The sequence below is a fragment of the Nasonia vitripennis genome, chromosome 2 (assembly GCF_009193385.2).
Source record: "Nasonia vitripennis strain AsymCx chromosome 2, Nvit_psr_1.1, whole genome shotgun sequence".
Taxonomy (NCBI): domain Eukaryota; kingdom Metazoa; phylum Arthropoda; class Insecta; order Hymenoptera; family Pteromalidae; genus Nasonia; species Nasonia vitripennis.
In genome coordinates, this window is record NC_045758.1 from 31,976,936 (window position 1) to 31,993,104 (window position 16,169).

General features: G+C 49.2%; 1 long non-coding RNA gene across 3 annotated transcripts in view; it reads left to right on the forward strand.

Moving 5' to 3' along the window:
- The window catches only part of LOC103315844, a 373,598-nt gene that overhangs the window by 175,538 nt on the left and 181,891 nt on the right, over positions 1 to 16,169 (forward strand). The window lies entirely within an intron of this gene.

Below are 16,169 nucleotides of genomic sequence, written 5' to 3' on the forward strand. Positions count from 1 at the left end.
CACATCAGAGGCGATTTTAATCCAATACCACCGGAAGGTGCAATCACGCGACTGTCGTATTAAAAGGCCCTCTCGAGTAGCGCTGCAGTCTCCCGCGGCGCTGATCTTCCGGCAGCTTGTCATTGGAGCGCGCGTGAATTATATTCCCTCGGCGGTCCTCTCTCGCGCGCGATTCGTTCGAGAGAGAAACTGGTAGCTGCGCCGCTCGGTCAATCGCGGCAGAGGGAGAGAGAGAGAGAGAGAGAGAGAGAGTCAGTCGCGAGATCGAGATAACGGGGGTTTTAAAGGCTCATCGCATACACGTCTATACTTGAGGCGGTTTCTTGCGCGGGAGCGACGTGACACAGACCTCGCGGGTAGAATCTCGCTCGAGAGAGAAAGGGACGGCGTACAATCTTATTAATTAACGCTTTTCATTGTAAATCATTAGCTTGACACGCGAGAGAGAGAGAGAGAGAGAGAGAGAGAGAGAGAGAGAGCACCGGGCGATCTCATAAATTCGTGGGCACACAATAAATAACGATCTTCGGCAGCTTGATTAATCGCGAGCTTTTTTCAATTATAATTGTTGCGCCGCAGAGTGTGCTTCGTTTTTTGCTTCTCTCTGATGATGCTGGTGGTACCGAGAAACGTCCGGTTGTCGCTTTTACATTTTTCGGCTCGACCGCGCTCCGCGGAAAGGCAGTTCCAGTGAAACGTTGTAAAAATAAAAAAAGATACACACAAGGTGGAATAAAACTCTAGGCGAACCGGGATAGTAGTTTCTCTCTCTCGGCTTGTTCGTGGATCCTTTCGAATGTTGTCATTCTCATGTGGCGCGCGAAGAGTGCACGGGTTGACCTTCGTAATGGAGTGGCACTTGTATAGTTAGCTGAAGAAATGGCTTTATCGTTATCTGAAATTTGAGACCATCGGCGTATACGATTAACCCGAGTTTCCTCAAAGGCAGTAGAGGAAAATTGAAACTTTACCGAGCACAGTAGAGCTAACAGCCGAAAATTGTCGGGTCGTCCTCTAATTTAAACAGCGACTGTAGCTTTGTGGATTACCATAAATCGTAACGAATCGGATGACCGTGTGCGCAGGGTGAGAAAGCGCAGCTGGATCGAAAGCCCGAAGGCCGTGGTCCGCATTAATAAAACAAACATATGCGGCTTGACGCAATATTGCATATAGCTGCTGTTGCTGCACACGAATATACACGCGAGGCTACTCGTCCCTGAGGCGATTCGACTGCCGATTTTTCGTGTTTGATGGTCGCGAGGATGGCCGCTGCAGCCGAGAGGCATAAATGTGCCCGAGCCATGAATAATTGTTCCGTAGCACATGAAAATCCTTCTGCGTGTCTGGCTCTCCGCTCGGTTACGGTTAATTCGACCGTACTTTCATCGGCTATAATATTTGTATACGTGACATCGACAGCTCTCTCTCTCTCTCTCTCTCTCTCTCTCTCTCTCTCTCTCTCTGTGCGCAGTGTTCGATTCCCTCTCTCGCTCTTTCTCTCGTTTTGTCTGTGGCCGCGCGCGACTGTTGTTTTTTTAGAGAGAGGATGCACGTTTTTTGCTCGTTTTATGGAGGCGATACGTGCACTCGGTTTTCTGCTCGTAAAAAAAATATTTTTTTGTTTTTCGTATCGAAATTGCATTTTTCTTGCCGCGTCGGTGTCATGTTTGTACGAGTCGGGCGAGTGGCCGAACGAGTGAGGAATCAGGGTTAGCTGTGGTATTAAATTGACGAGCTCTGCGTTGATCATAGTGTGTATGTGAGTGCGGATACGCCGTAAAGCAGGAGAACATATCGGTTACCGTGTACGACATAAAAGCCAACGGACCAACGCGCTCTGGAGCAAAGGGGCTAATTGCTCGGCAAAAGCGAGAGAACAATAGGCTGCGACAAAGATGCGAGTTGCCCTCCGATTATACTTTCAATAACCGCTTGTCTGTGTGTTATATACTAAACTTGCGAAATATGATAAATAGTATCCAGTTTATCTAAAGCGTCAGCCCCCATTCCAAAGTACCGAATCCCAGCGGGGTCTCTCAAACAATAATCGATCGGCGCCCGCCAAAAAAAAGAAAAAACAGTATAACCAAAATATCCTTCCGCACGAGCGATCACACTCGATCACAAGCACAGCACAGAACAACTCGAGCGCCGCCGTTATATTATCCAATGAATCCGTAATGGTTTCAACTTCCATAGGTACTACAAGCCGTACACAAGCGTACGTATCCAACTCGCGCTAATGAATGGCCAAGCGACGCATAATGCACGAGACTCTTTGCGCCTTTTCTTTCACTCTCTCTCTCTCTCTCTCTCTCTCTCTCTCTCTCTCTCTCTCGCGCTCGCGCGTCGGGTAATGAGAGAACGAGGGGCAAGGTGTAGGTACACGTGCTCTATTATGCACCGCGCGAGAGATGATCAGCAGCAGCAGCGAAAGGTCAAAGCCGATCTCGGAAACGCATTGTCCCCCTTAGCGGGACTTTCCAATGCGAAACCTCGACCCTCAGACTGTACACTCGCTGCGTATAACGTCTATTATCTTAAATGGAAAGTCCGTTAATTGCCTTCGCCTGCCAATCTTCTTTCTCTAGTGCAGTGCTGCTGCTGCCTTGGATATTGGGAGGAGGGATGTTATGCACGACGAGAATGAGTAATGACATGTTGATTCTGAGGAGGAGGAGAGGGCGGGGGCTTTGGGAAATTTGTTACGGTTAGCTTTAATGAGGCCATTTTTAATCCGCGAAAAGTGCAGCGTTCTTCTCTCTCGGGATGATTGAACAAGTCTCGTTTGTTTGCTTGATTGATGGGGGCAGAGATGGCGAGGAGAGAAGGTGAGCGCGATTATTTAGGCTGCGGCGATCGCTGTTGGTTTCTTTGGATCCTGAGCGCCTCCGCTGTGTGTCTTTCGATTTGTTATACGCGTCTTTTATATTTACTCTTTCTCTCTCTCTCTCTCGAAAGAGAAACGCAATGACGAAATCATTTCATTCTCTCTTCATCTAATGCACTAAGCTTGTCCGAATCGGAACAACGGCCGGGTGTGTGTGTGTGTGTGTCGTTAATGAAAAATGTCGCGCCGAACACAACTTTTGTCTCGCTCGAATTTAACGTTATCGTTATGCGTGTACACGCGCAAGTATAAATTTGACTTTCTCTCCTTTTTCTCTCCCGCCCCGGTGTGTGTATGTGTGTGTGACGCAACCGGCGTCACGAAACCCGCGCGCTTGTACCGTACGAGCACAAAATTCGCTTGTCGATAATACGAGCGACGCTCGACGAACGAATCCATTCCGCAAAATTTTAGCCGTAATAGCCTCGATAAAGCATATCTCTCGTTATGTACGTATATCTACGGGATAATGAACGGCCTCACGCTGAAAGTATCTATCTTCGTTATCTCTCTCCGCGCGGCTGGCGTTCTGTGCACACATGCACGCTAACGATTGTCTCGTTATCTAGCACCTTTCTTGTACCCCATGTGTGTGCATATAGCGTACGCGATCGATCGTCCAGTTATTGCTCGATCGGGGGGCCCTCGATAGATCGCTCGTTAATGCCCATGTAGCTCGTATAATGTATATATCCAGGTAGGTACACGCAGAGATCGGTATACCTACGGACACGCGAGGCGTTGCTGCAGCAGCTCTCCGCGACGCTGTTCAATGGAGAGTTGCGACACGGACTCTTCCAACGAGTCTTTCTCTCTCTCTCTCTCTCTTAAAGGCAGCCATCCTTGACTGCGTGGCAAGTTGCTCGTTTGTCTCTCCTCCTCTTTTTTTCTGCTTTTTTACGATCTCGCGAGTCTCTTTCGTTGTTTTTTTTTCTCCTTCGCTCTTTGTGTGACGAGAAGAGCTGCTGCTGCTGTCCGCATAGCTACGACGCTCGTATGCGTGTGGCGGAAAAAGTATGTTTTCTTGAAAAGTGCGCGAGCGCTGAGTTTTAGAGTTATTAAATTGCGAGAGACCTCTGACACCGCGAGAGTCTTCCATGTGTGTGCTCCTCCCGACGGGGGCTTGATGTATTACAGGTTTTTACGTCAATAAAGTTGAAAATTGATTGCCCCCGCCGAGAGCGGGACTTTTGTGCGCAAAGTATATTTAAAACGACTAGTTTTCAGAGCTCTTATGGCGAGGAGAATCTCGCTAATTGTGTTTTTAAACGGATTTTACTGTCTGCGTCTTTCATTTTCTCGAGCTGGGAAACCATTGTTTATACACTTCTAGAACAGCGTGCAGCGTGTACTCGCTTCGTCGATTATAAAAATCCGAGAGAACCAATTATATTTCACTCGCTTATTTCCGAGCTCAATCATCGTAAATCCGTCCTATTAATCACGCATAACTTAATACCTATCCTTTTTTTCGACCCATGATCGATTAGTCCGCGTCTAGTCCGAAAAGTAGTCTCTCCACCGCCGACCATCGAAGAGAGTGAGACTCCTATCAGCGGTTATAAATAAAACGCTCGATTGAATGTGTCAGGCATATAACGAGAGACACAACGACAAAAAATTCCGCGCGCTAACCGCGAGTGACAATTATCGAATTGTCGTACAGGAATGCCAGCATAGAGCGCAAAAGGCGCCAAATGACACGCTTTAAAGACACATTACGCCGCGACACGCAGTGATTTATCGCGCGCGAAAGTTCCCTTTCGCTGTCAATTGAACAATTTTACACATAAGCATCGATTAATATTATATTAGTTTCGCATATTATGTGCATACTTTGCGCGCATAAACGAAACCGATAAAACTCGCTCGACAATTAGCCAATGTAAACAGCCATACGGTTATACGACTACGGTTATACGCCCGTCACAGCGCGCTTAAGCAGGTCGACTTTTTTCACGCTTAATAAATAGGTGCATAATAAATACGTTGCTGCAAACTTTTTTCCCCACGACTTCCAGGAGATCGATGCGCTCGTGTACTTATTAAAACCTCTCGAAGCGCGCACGAACGTGAAATAAGCGCTATTACGGATATAAGGCGGTAGCAGCAGCGGTGGCGATTAGGCGCCGAGATATACAGGCGCGTGTGTGTGTGTGTCGAGACGCAGGTACATTAGCCAGTGGTACCAGCGTCTCTCTCGCAGCTCTCGGAATATGCTCTTTTCTGCGACGGCGAGAGAGCCGCGCGCGCGCGCGCGAATGAGGTCTCGGTGACAAAGTGAGCCTTGGGTGCGCCGCTCGCGCGCGCGCAATCCGTGCCGCGAAACGCGCTCCCGCTGTCGCTTCTGTGTGGCTATGTGTATTTATAATGTAACGCACACGCGTTCACCGGCTGGATCTTTTTTTATCTTTTCAGAAGTAGGACTTTTTCTCGGCCGCCGTCCTATCGTTTACGTGTCGCTGGCTGCTATTAATCGTAGTCCTCGATTTAATCCGTTTTTTCAACCCTTTCTTTTCGGCGCGGATCAGCTGGGAATTAATCGAATTAAACGGCACGGAGCCGTAACACGCCGGGAAGCATAAACCGCGCAGCCGTCAATTAAACAACAAATAAAGCGAATTATGCAATAACAATTATTTCTCGCGCATCGCCGGCTTTTTATCGCCGAATCGAAATCCTCGCGGCGCGAGCAGCTCACAACTTTAATTTACGCACATCGCATTTTTAATTTCAAGGATGTTGCGCTGCCGGCATCATGTGCATTTTATTATAGCTTTTATCGGGCAATAAAATTTTTTTATACCCAGAGATTGCATTACAGCCGCGCGTATAAGTGTGCGCGCGCACCGGTTAAGCGCCCCTGGCGCGCGAGCGCGAACAGGGAAGGGCGACAATATAACTTCCGTATTGATTTAAAGTGTTATTTTATGTTTCGTAGTATTTTAATGCATGAATCACTGAAACGCGCGCGGCGAATTAGTATTCTCAAATGTAACATCTGTTTACAGACGTCGTGGCCGCGGCGGCGGCGAGCTTGAATAATGACCGCGCTGTAAATTCAAATGCTCGCTTCAATTACATTATCGCACCCTTGAGTGATAACTCAGCCGCTGTCGTTTCGCAATTTTCCGCGTTAAATTACAAAGTTCAAGATCAGAATAAAGAGAGAAACGCAGCTAGAATCGTTATACAGCTGGCGGGCGCATTGACACCGCCGTCAAAAGAGAAATCCGTCTGCGAAATCTCTCCCGGGCAATTTACGAGCGAGAACAGACTGTAAATATCATTGATAGGAGGATTCACCCAAATAATTTGCATGCCTCGGCCGAATGAAGAAATCGGCGAAAATCGAGAGGTCGTCGGACCTGTCGAGACTATTTACAGCTTCGAGAAGCGCCATATGCAGATCGTATGCTAATACGCTGTGCTGTGCTGCGGCGCTGCATTGTCTCCTTCTCTCTCTCGCGCGCGCGCGCGTTTTAAAAGGATGTTTGCGCAGAGAGAGTGAGGGAGAAGAAGCGGTGAACGTCTATTACACATCCTGGACTGTATGATTACACGCTCGTGCGCGTAATATGTAGGTGAATTTTTAATGCGGTCGGCGAGCGGCTCCAAGGGCACTGGATGACGGAAGACGGATGTCTCTGGAGCTCTCGATCATATCGGCTGAAAGTTGTGCGCATTGTGCCGCGAGAGTTTCTCCTCTGCGCGCATTGTCGTCTCGATTTTTCCGAGATGACGATTGTGTCGCAAAAGACGAGAAAGTGTCGTAAGTAAGTAATTGCTCTTTTTGAATATACTCGCGATAATAAGAAGCTGTGGACGACTCTGTCTATTGCGGCGCCGTACGATTGTGTCATATCGATGTAATGCCAGGGTGGACGTTGTATTGTCATTTGTACACGAGAGTGACGTATGTTCAGCGGTTTTCAGAGTCGTCCGTGGAAATTTGAATTTCGATATAAGAACGTTTTTAAAATTCGCACAACAAACAAATTAACGAGCAGCGCGCAGTATTAACCTATTGGCTCGAGGCTGCACAAGGCAAGGAGCCAAAAAAAAAAGCGCTGACAATACGCGCGTGCGCGCGAGTATTTAAACGACCTTCTTTGCATTATTTCCATCATAACGACTCTCTTTTTTCCCCAAAGTTCTTGACACGCCGTGACCCAATGCGTCGCGTCGCAAAGTTCACACAACGCGCGTAAAAACCTTCTTCTCGCTATATAACGCACTCGTGCGCGCGCGCGAGAGAGATATTAAACCCGCGCAAAAATTCGGCGTAAAAAAAGGGCAGGTTACGTATACCGGATTTTCTGGAAATCCTAGAGCAGAACTCGTCGCCATAGATCAAGCCGGCGGTGCACGGAGAGTCTCGAGCAGGATCGAGGTCGCTTTTCGCGAAACGCGCGCTGAATTAACGGCCGATCGTGAGGCTCTCCTCGGCTCTTTCTCTGGCTCTCCTGACGAGTAGCTGCGCGCGCCATTAAAGTCTACTGACACTCGCGCAAGCCGTGACCCTTGCCGCCGCGCGAGAACGATCCTTCTCATGGAAATGGCTTTGTTGTCGCGCGCGCGCGAGCGAGAGAGAGAGAGAGAGAGAGAGAGAGAAAGAGCCGTTTCTGCGCGCCGCGAGGAGAGAATTCTCGGAGAGCAGCGCTCGGCGCCGACGAGGCTTTATGGATTGTTGCGCGCCGAGTTTTCTGCGGTGTGCTTTTGTTTCGAGATAGGCTATTTTTGATACGCCTCGTGTGCCATATAACAGCCTCGAAAGTGTAACGAAGATTTAAATATAATCTGCATTGGTATCGTGTATAAGGAAAAAATCGTTCTCACCTCTCAGTCGACCATCTGGTTACACCGTCATACAATGCAGCTACTCGATTGAGCCGTTTCGAAATATCCCATGAGTGCGAAAATATGATCCGAGAATTTTAATGACTCATTAAGGATCTCTCGCACCTAGCTCGCGCGCCTTCGAGACAGATAAACGTAATTCAGCCTACGTGGATATTAGACCACATAAAACTCCCATGAGTAATGAGATTCGAGAAGCCGATGTGTTTGTGTACATACACACATAGGCCGAAGCTGAAGCGAGCAATCAATCTTGGCTCCGTTTAACGGAGTAGAGAAAAAAGAACGTCGAACCGCAGCTTCCTCGATGCGCTAAACGGACACTTATCAGCGCCGGGGCCCCTGAAAATCTCCGAGGCGGCGTCCGTTAATGATTCGGTCATAGAGGGAGAAAATGCATGTATACGACCTCCATCGCCCTGGGAATTTTCTCTTTGCTCTTGCTTTGTGTCCCGCCGGCTGCTCTGGCTCTGTGTGTATACTCGTGTGCAGTCTATGCATCTCTCTCACTCGCGGAGCAGCCGATGGTCACGGCTTAATCGAGCGGATTAATTATTTATGAGGCGTGTTTCATTCATTCATTAAAGCGCGCCGAGAGAGGGAGAGAGATCATTATGACGTGATAATGTCTTAATTAACGGTGGTTAATGAATCCCTATCGCGCCGATCGTTGCGCCTTATATAAAGCTACTGCTATCTCGCGGTCTCTAAACTGCGAATTGACCTGCGGTTAATAAACCGATTCATCGACTTCTCTCTCGCTTCTGCAGCTCCTTTTTCCGTCATTACGAGAGGCGTGTGTGTGTGTGTGTGTGTGTGTGTGTGTGTTCTTCCGCGGGAGCAATGTGTGCGCTCTCTGGGCGATAAGTGAATGCGATTTTCAATCGACGACGTAGGGAGAGGCCGTCCGGCGCCTTACATCAGCGGCTTTACGAGGACTCGTTTCCGCAGCGCGAGATTAGGAGTGTTAAAGTAACAAGTTTACACCTAATAAGGAGCTGCGATACGCGAGTGGTGCCACTTATAGCGCGACTCTATACCGATAATACGAAAAATACCCGCGGAGGAATCCACTCGATCCTACGACGCGCAGACACGCACTTTCCTTTTCCGTGCGTCAACGGAATCTCGCTAAACAAACACTCGACGCGAGAAGTCGCACTCTTCGGACCGTCATCGGCATCTCTCTCGTGTGTCGCGACGACCTTGCCCCTGAAGTGCGAGCATCACGATCGGCAGTCGATGCTTCTCTTTCTTTCTCGCTCTCTTCCGTCGATAATTCTATTATGTACGGTTTAATGTACAATTACCCGATCACTTAGGGCTTGACGTAGTGCCGAGTCACGACGTCTTATTAAGTCCTTACTCCGCGAGGGGCAGCAACAGCTCGGCTTTTAACTACACGGCCTGTCTCTCGATCTTTCGCCTTCTCTTTCTCGAGCGATATACTGCACGTAAACAGCGGAACGGGATCGACGATCTATTATACCAGAGTGTTTAGCGCGAGATTTTCTCCGTTCCGCCGGAAAGTCACGACGAACACTTCCCGGGGGCTAATTAAAGCGAGCGTCAACCGCAGAGGACTCCACCGAAACGACGAAAATCCGGCGAGACTCGAGCCCGGAGAGAATCAATTAAAAGCACCAGCGAATGTTAATTGGTTCCGCGCTCTCTCTCTCTCTCTCTCTCTCTCTCCCGATCGCACCCTTGCCTCGGAACAACAGCGGAACACAGCGACCACACGGCTGATATTTCAATTTTAATTGCGAGCACGATATCCGCCGGAGGAGGAGGACGGCTAGCGAACGATTTCTAATCTCGAGAGTTCATTAGGGATGAGACTGTACACAGCGAAGCATTTTAAAGCGACCTCGTCGTCGTTGGCGCGTATTCTGGAAGCTATACGAGGCGACGTGTTTACCCCTCTCTATCTCTCTCTCTCGCGTGCGAGCCCGTCGTTCGTGTAAATTCGCCAACAGCAGCGCGCGCAGTGTACAGCGTGGCCGGCGAAGGATCTCCCACTCGATTTCCATTTTAATTGAACTCAACGCGACATCATACTTAATGCCAGAAACGCGTCAGAAGCTCCAATTAAATCGGCCGCCACGCTACCGTCGTTTCGCTTTATCGTACACATCCGTACACACACACACACACACATACACAGAGAGACTGCTGCACAGACTGATGGTGTCCGGTTAACGCTCTGCTCCCGCTGCTGCAGAATATATATAGCACGCTTGCATTTATCATTCGTAATTTAATCTAGAGGCTTATGCGCGAAAAGGGTGTGTGTGTAAGAAGCGGGAACACGCGATTGGCGTAATTTAGATGCGCGATTGAAACGTTATGCGCGTGTATAGAGCTATGATCTATCGTAAAAGCGAGACGTTCCCGCGATTTAACTCGCTCGTCTCGATGCCGCGAGCTTTATGGACACATGCCTCGTTTTACACAGTGGCGGCTTTTTGCGCGGGGAAATAACCAAATCGATCTATCGGGGATGTAAAAAGCGAATGACGAGTATGCGCTTCGCGAGATCGAGATTGTGTCCTATAAGTTATTGGCGAACTTTTACGATCACAGCTGAAATCGGCGTTAAAACGCGACGTCGCTGCGATATTCGATGTTTTGCGGTGCTTCGCGAATCTGCTTAGAGATCGATTAAAGTTTGTTTCTTTTTTTGCACCGATCGACGTCACTTTTTTCCAGCTATTATTGAACTTGCAACGAATCTTGATCTTGCTCGTTTTTATTGCGCGCTTGAGTAATGAGCCTTTAAAACGATCGGCCGCGAGTGATAAATCGCTTTTAATTTCAAATTTTCCGGCGCGAGCTTCTTTGTTGCGGCTAACGATCGGAGCATTTCAATTTGCAAAGCTTCGTCGTTCTACAATAACGATCTCTCTCTCCGTCGTCGCATCGATTTTTTTCCTCCCCGCCGCAAACGAACCCATAAATCGCCGCCGATTTTTTAACAAAAAGCTTCCCTCGAACTTACGACGCCATTAGAAAGCCTCCAGCTCGCATCGACGAAAGAACACAAAGCCTCGGTGCAGCGCAAAAACTGTGCAACTCGATCTCGATGAAGAACCGAAAAAAAAGAGCCGCGAATCGGAAGCTGGCGCAAAGAGAGAATCCCGATCTCCTCGAAAGACGGGGGGGGGGGGGAGGAGGAGGAGGAGAAGGATCGCGCGCGACGACGGCCGCAAGATGGACGGTAATGGAGGATGATGTTTTTTCAGTCGGGGCGAGCTGTCGCGCGCGCATGAATAAGGAAGCAGGGAGCGGCAGCAGAAATGCCGAGGCCAGCAGCAGCAGCAGCGGCAGCGGAGTCTCTATATACCAGTCGCTCGAGCGCTCGCTCGCGTTGATTTATTGACAGGAAAATCTAGTCGCGGCGGCGGCGAAGCGTTCGGGGGGGCTTACCTCACCTACTCGAGAGAGAGAGAGAGAGAGAGAGAGAGAGAGAGAGCGCGATCGAAGCGCGGCCTTCGGTATATACGCGACGCAGCTTTACTGCTTTTGTCGCTCGCGCGCGCGTATACGCACTTGGCTCGATCGAGATCGCGGCTTATGACGGGGTAATAAATCGGCCATGCGACCACTGTTTGATGGGTCACGGAGTTCGATAAAATTGCAGGTGCAGCCGCTTAACGATCCGCTGATTTACTTCCATCATCGCGCACGTCGAAAATTCTCATTCGCGCGTGTGTACGTTACACACGCGCGGGGTTTTATAATCGCTTTGCGTAACTCGCGGGATCGCTATACGCGCGAGAGGAGAAAAAAAGAGACGCGCGGAGTTAATGGAAATTCAACTAGTTTTTCACCGCGGCGCGGTGTCATTAGCGTTTTGCGCAGCGATCCCCTGCCTTGGAAAGAAGAAATCAAACGATAAGTCGGGATTATCACGATGAAGTGAAAAAAAACTCGCGGGTGTTTTCCGTGGAAAAACCTGCACGCGTGTACATACCGAAACACACGAGCGCGTGGAATCTTCCTAAGCCCGGTGTGAGCGATCAAGGCCGAAGATCGCGAGGAGGAGAGACCTCGGCGAGGCGAAGAATTTCGACTCGACGCGCTCACCTAGAGGAGGTCACGGTACAGTTAAATAGCCGACGACGAACGACTACCGCCACACTCGCGCGCGCACGGCTCTCTGTATATCCTATATATACATACTCGTTCGCAGCACGCGATAAAATTTCGAGGTGCTGCTGTGGATCGATTTTCGGAGGATTTATTTTTATTCGCCGACGACACTCGAGTATTGATTGCCGGGGATTCCCCAACGCGTCTGAATTTATTAGCGGAGGCTCGGCAGATCCTGATAACATTTTGGAAATCGAGGACGAAGCGTAGTGTATGCATATATATTCTATAATTTTTCGGATTTTCGAATTTAAATGTCTGTTGATCGGAGACTTTCGCAATAAAACGTTGAACGCATTGAACTACTGCGAGGAGATCGCCAGACCAGACTGTTTAAATTATACGAGCATCACACGCGAGGATGATGCGAGAGAAAAAAGTGCAGACACGAAATTCCACGCTTTACCATATATTAATTCGTCCTGTGCGCATAATTCTCTCTCTCTCTCTCTCTCTCTCTCTCTCTCTCTCTCTCTCTCTCTCTCTCTCTGTCGACTATATAACCTAATTCCTGCGTATGTACAGCTAATTGTGGCTACAAGTTCGTTATAAACATAATTGAATATCTCCGCGAGCGCTCGAGTCCGCCGCGCTTGAAATCAATTAAGCGAACTCGCGCGGGGCGATTAAAAATTTTAAACAGCCGCGCGGTGGCTCACTGCGGAATATAAACATTGTTTCGCGCGAGAGTCAACGACTCGGAATATCATCACCTTATGTATTTCGCTTTTGAATAATAAGAGCTGCGAGCGTGAGTTTCCGTTCTTTTTTTCCCTCTCGACGACGACCAGCACTCAAAATATATATCAAAAGGAAAAACGACAGTCGTCGCTCTCGGGGAGAGATTTATGGCCGACGGGCAGTTTACGCGCGTACTTAAATTCAATAATCAGCGCTCGGCATCACGCGACGTCCTCCTTCGCGGAATCAGTGGGCCGTCGGTCTCAGCTCCACAGTGTATGTATATCTGTATGCATATAGGCGCGCGCACACGAGATGATCGAGAGTAGCTCATTAGCAGCGGCGCGCAAACACACGCGCGCGTATAGATACAACTGGAGTGTTATACCATACATGTATATAGAGGTATCCAGCGGCGAAACAAATGCAATTCCCTTAATAATTCAATTCTCGGCGTAATCCGCTTAAGCCGCCGCCATTAGCCGCTCGTCGTCGTCGTCGTCGTCGTCGTCGTCGTCGCAGAGACGTTTGTAAAAGCGCGCGCACATATAATGCTCGACGCGCCTCTGCTTTGCGCGAAGCGGAAAGGAGAGAGAGAGAAAGGAGGAAGAGAGGGGGGCTAATGGATTTTTTAGATTGAGATGTGTGCGAGAGAGTCGCGCGCGAGCGCGATCCAGCTCTTCTCGTTTTTTGCGCGATAAAAATCCCGCGCGTGGCGCAATCTCGCGCGCTGCTGCAGTCATTGAAAAAAAGGACTTTTTTAATGGGCGGAACACTGTGTCCTGTTAGTGAAATTCATTGAATTTCGTGGAGGCCGGACGACGATTGCCGCGGCTGCTGCTGTGTTCCTTTTTTTTCTGCTCGTTGTCGACGACAAGTTTTGCGCTTTTTTTCGGCCGAGAGGATCGTTGCGAGCCGCGCGTTATTGCGTGTAATTGTGGGGTTAATCGAGTTAGCGCTCGCGCGGGGGAATTGCCTCGCCGTGATATAGCTTTGCTGTCTTATTGGATTCGGTCTCGTTTGTATCCATATACCCGAGAGCCCCTTTTTCGAAGGTACACCGCGCATGTGTATATGGAATTTCGAACTGTTATATTTCTCGAACTCGCGCAATTTCGAAACACGCTCTCCCGAGATATAAGGAAGGGGAAAAAATCGGCAAAGAACAAAAGCCGACGGAGGCGCGCGTTAAAAATTATTCTCCGAATGCTCGGATCTTGTATCGTATATAACTCGGCTGCAGCAGCAACTTCGGCGGCGGCGGCAGGAATGCACGCGAAAGAGCAGCCAACCGGTGTGTGCGACTCGCCCCCAGACCTCCTCCCCCTCCTCGCACACACACACACATGCGCAGTCTCGCGCTCCTCCGTCTGGTTTTCAGCTACCTCGCGTGCAAGATCAAGGTAGCAATGTATATCGTCGTCGGCGGCGGCGAATCGGAAGACAACGCCGCGGGGGCTACCGGTGTTGTTCGCCGCCAGACGAAGATAGCGAGAGAGAGAGAGAGAGAGAGAGAGAGAGAGAGAGAGAGAGAGAGAGAGAGAGAGCGAGAGAAGAGCCGGTAAGCACTTTGCTGCTGCTGCTATTGATCCCGAAGGGATTCGCACAAGCGAGAAAGAGAGAGAGAGAGAGAGAGAGAGAGAGAGAGAGAGAGAGAGAGAGAGAGAGAGAGTGAGAGAGGCCCAAACCTATCAGTCGGTCTCGCTCGCGCAGAGCCATTGAGATGCAGAGAGCGTGGTGCTACCGTGCGATGGTCCCGATACCACCTAATGGACTGTCCCGCCCTCTTTTCCCTTCATCCTCTCTCTCACCTCGCCCTTCGCGCTGTATATATACTCTCTATACACCTACTCGGCCGAGCGAGCGTTTATTAACAAATGCAGCGCGAAGAAAAAGAAGTGAGAGAGAGAGAGAGAGCTGCGGTGTAATTCGACGAGATGCGTGAAAATCGCCCCGACCGCGCGCGCGCTTCTCAAATTTTTAAATTAGAGGACCGACCGGAGAGTAATCGCCCTCTCGCTCTCGGCTCTGCGTTGTTTTGTTGCTCCCGCGCGTCTGTGCGGCAGCGCCTCGAGAAATATTGTAAATTGCAGTGCAGTAATCGCTTGCAAGAGAGAGAGGCTGTATGTGCAGACACGAGTGATTGAGCTCAATATGCGCGCAGATTGATAAGCCGAGGAATTCTTTCCTGGAACTGACTATGTGACCAAATTTCATTCGATGACACTAATGCCGTCGCAGACGTCAAAGATCAACAAAACTCACATCCTCGTATTGTCTGCGGCGCTGATCGATTACGTATTCCGTATATAACTACGTCTCATTAAAATCGACTTCACGTGAGCGCTTGCGCGAGATCCATTACGAATTTAAAATCGCTACACACGCCGCGAGCCGAGCGGGGATAATTAAGTCTTAATGCCGGCTCTGCCTAATTAAACGACTCCGCGGCGTTATCGATCCTCATCGCGATCACACAGGCCTAAAAATAAGCCGCCTCTATTTTTCGAAAAGTCCGATCGAATCGCGATTGCCGCAGCCAAATTCGTGACACACGTACGCGATAAGACGAGAGCGAGCACAATATCAATTAAGCCATTCGAGAGTATAATGTATTCCCGAGTACAGAGACTAACAAGGTAATACCGAAGACAATGCAACGGTGTGGCGCGCGACAGCAGTCATCGAAGCTATATACACTATATACTTGCACACGGAGAGAAAGTCTCCGAGCTGCAGCAGCACGACGGTCAACTATACAGCGTTTAATTTCTCGGCGATTGCTCATCCGGCCGCTGATAATCTCCGTCTGGTATACCTGGAAACGTTCGACTTACAAGCGGCGCCTACGATTACCGCTTCGCCGTTAGATACACTGCTATAATGCAGCGAATAACAGATTTATGCAGTCATTGAGCCGATGGATATATTGTCTAGTGTACTATGAGCTCTCTGAGTCACGCTGATCAACGTTGCGATACACGCGTGTGTAAGACTCATTTTTTTTCTTCGCGAGAACGACAGAGTCAAATGGCTTTATTTCGTGAGACGATTTCATCGAACTGTATAATTGCCGGAGACGTCTTCGATTAATTCGTATTGTACGCGCGGGTTATTTAATGAAGGAGTTGCTGCGCGCTGCATTTATCACGACGGTTGTAATTTTGATTCGGTTATACTGGGTTGTGTCGCGGTAGCGAGTATTGCACAAAGTCGCGGCTGTATGAGCGATAACGTAAATACACGACTGTATACATACCTCCGAGTCGAAGATGAAAAGGCAGAAGCTGCGCCTAATTTACAACCGCCTCGACGTAACACACGTCCAATCAATCAAACGCGTCGCGCACGCAGATAAAACTCTCTCTCTCTCTCTCTCTCTCTCATCTCAACCACCATAAAATTGTTTACACCTATATCCTACGCGGCATTTTTCGAATATTCCGCGCGCTAATACACCTCTTACGCTAAATAATCGAATCAATCGCCAGCCACACTACAACACTCGCTTACACAAAGGCCCCCGATGCATTGTTCCCGATCGGCGGAGGAGTACAGCGCATACAACGCTCCAGCTGCA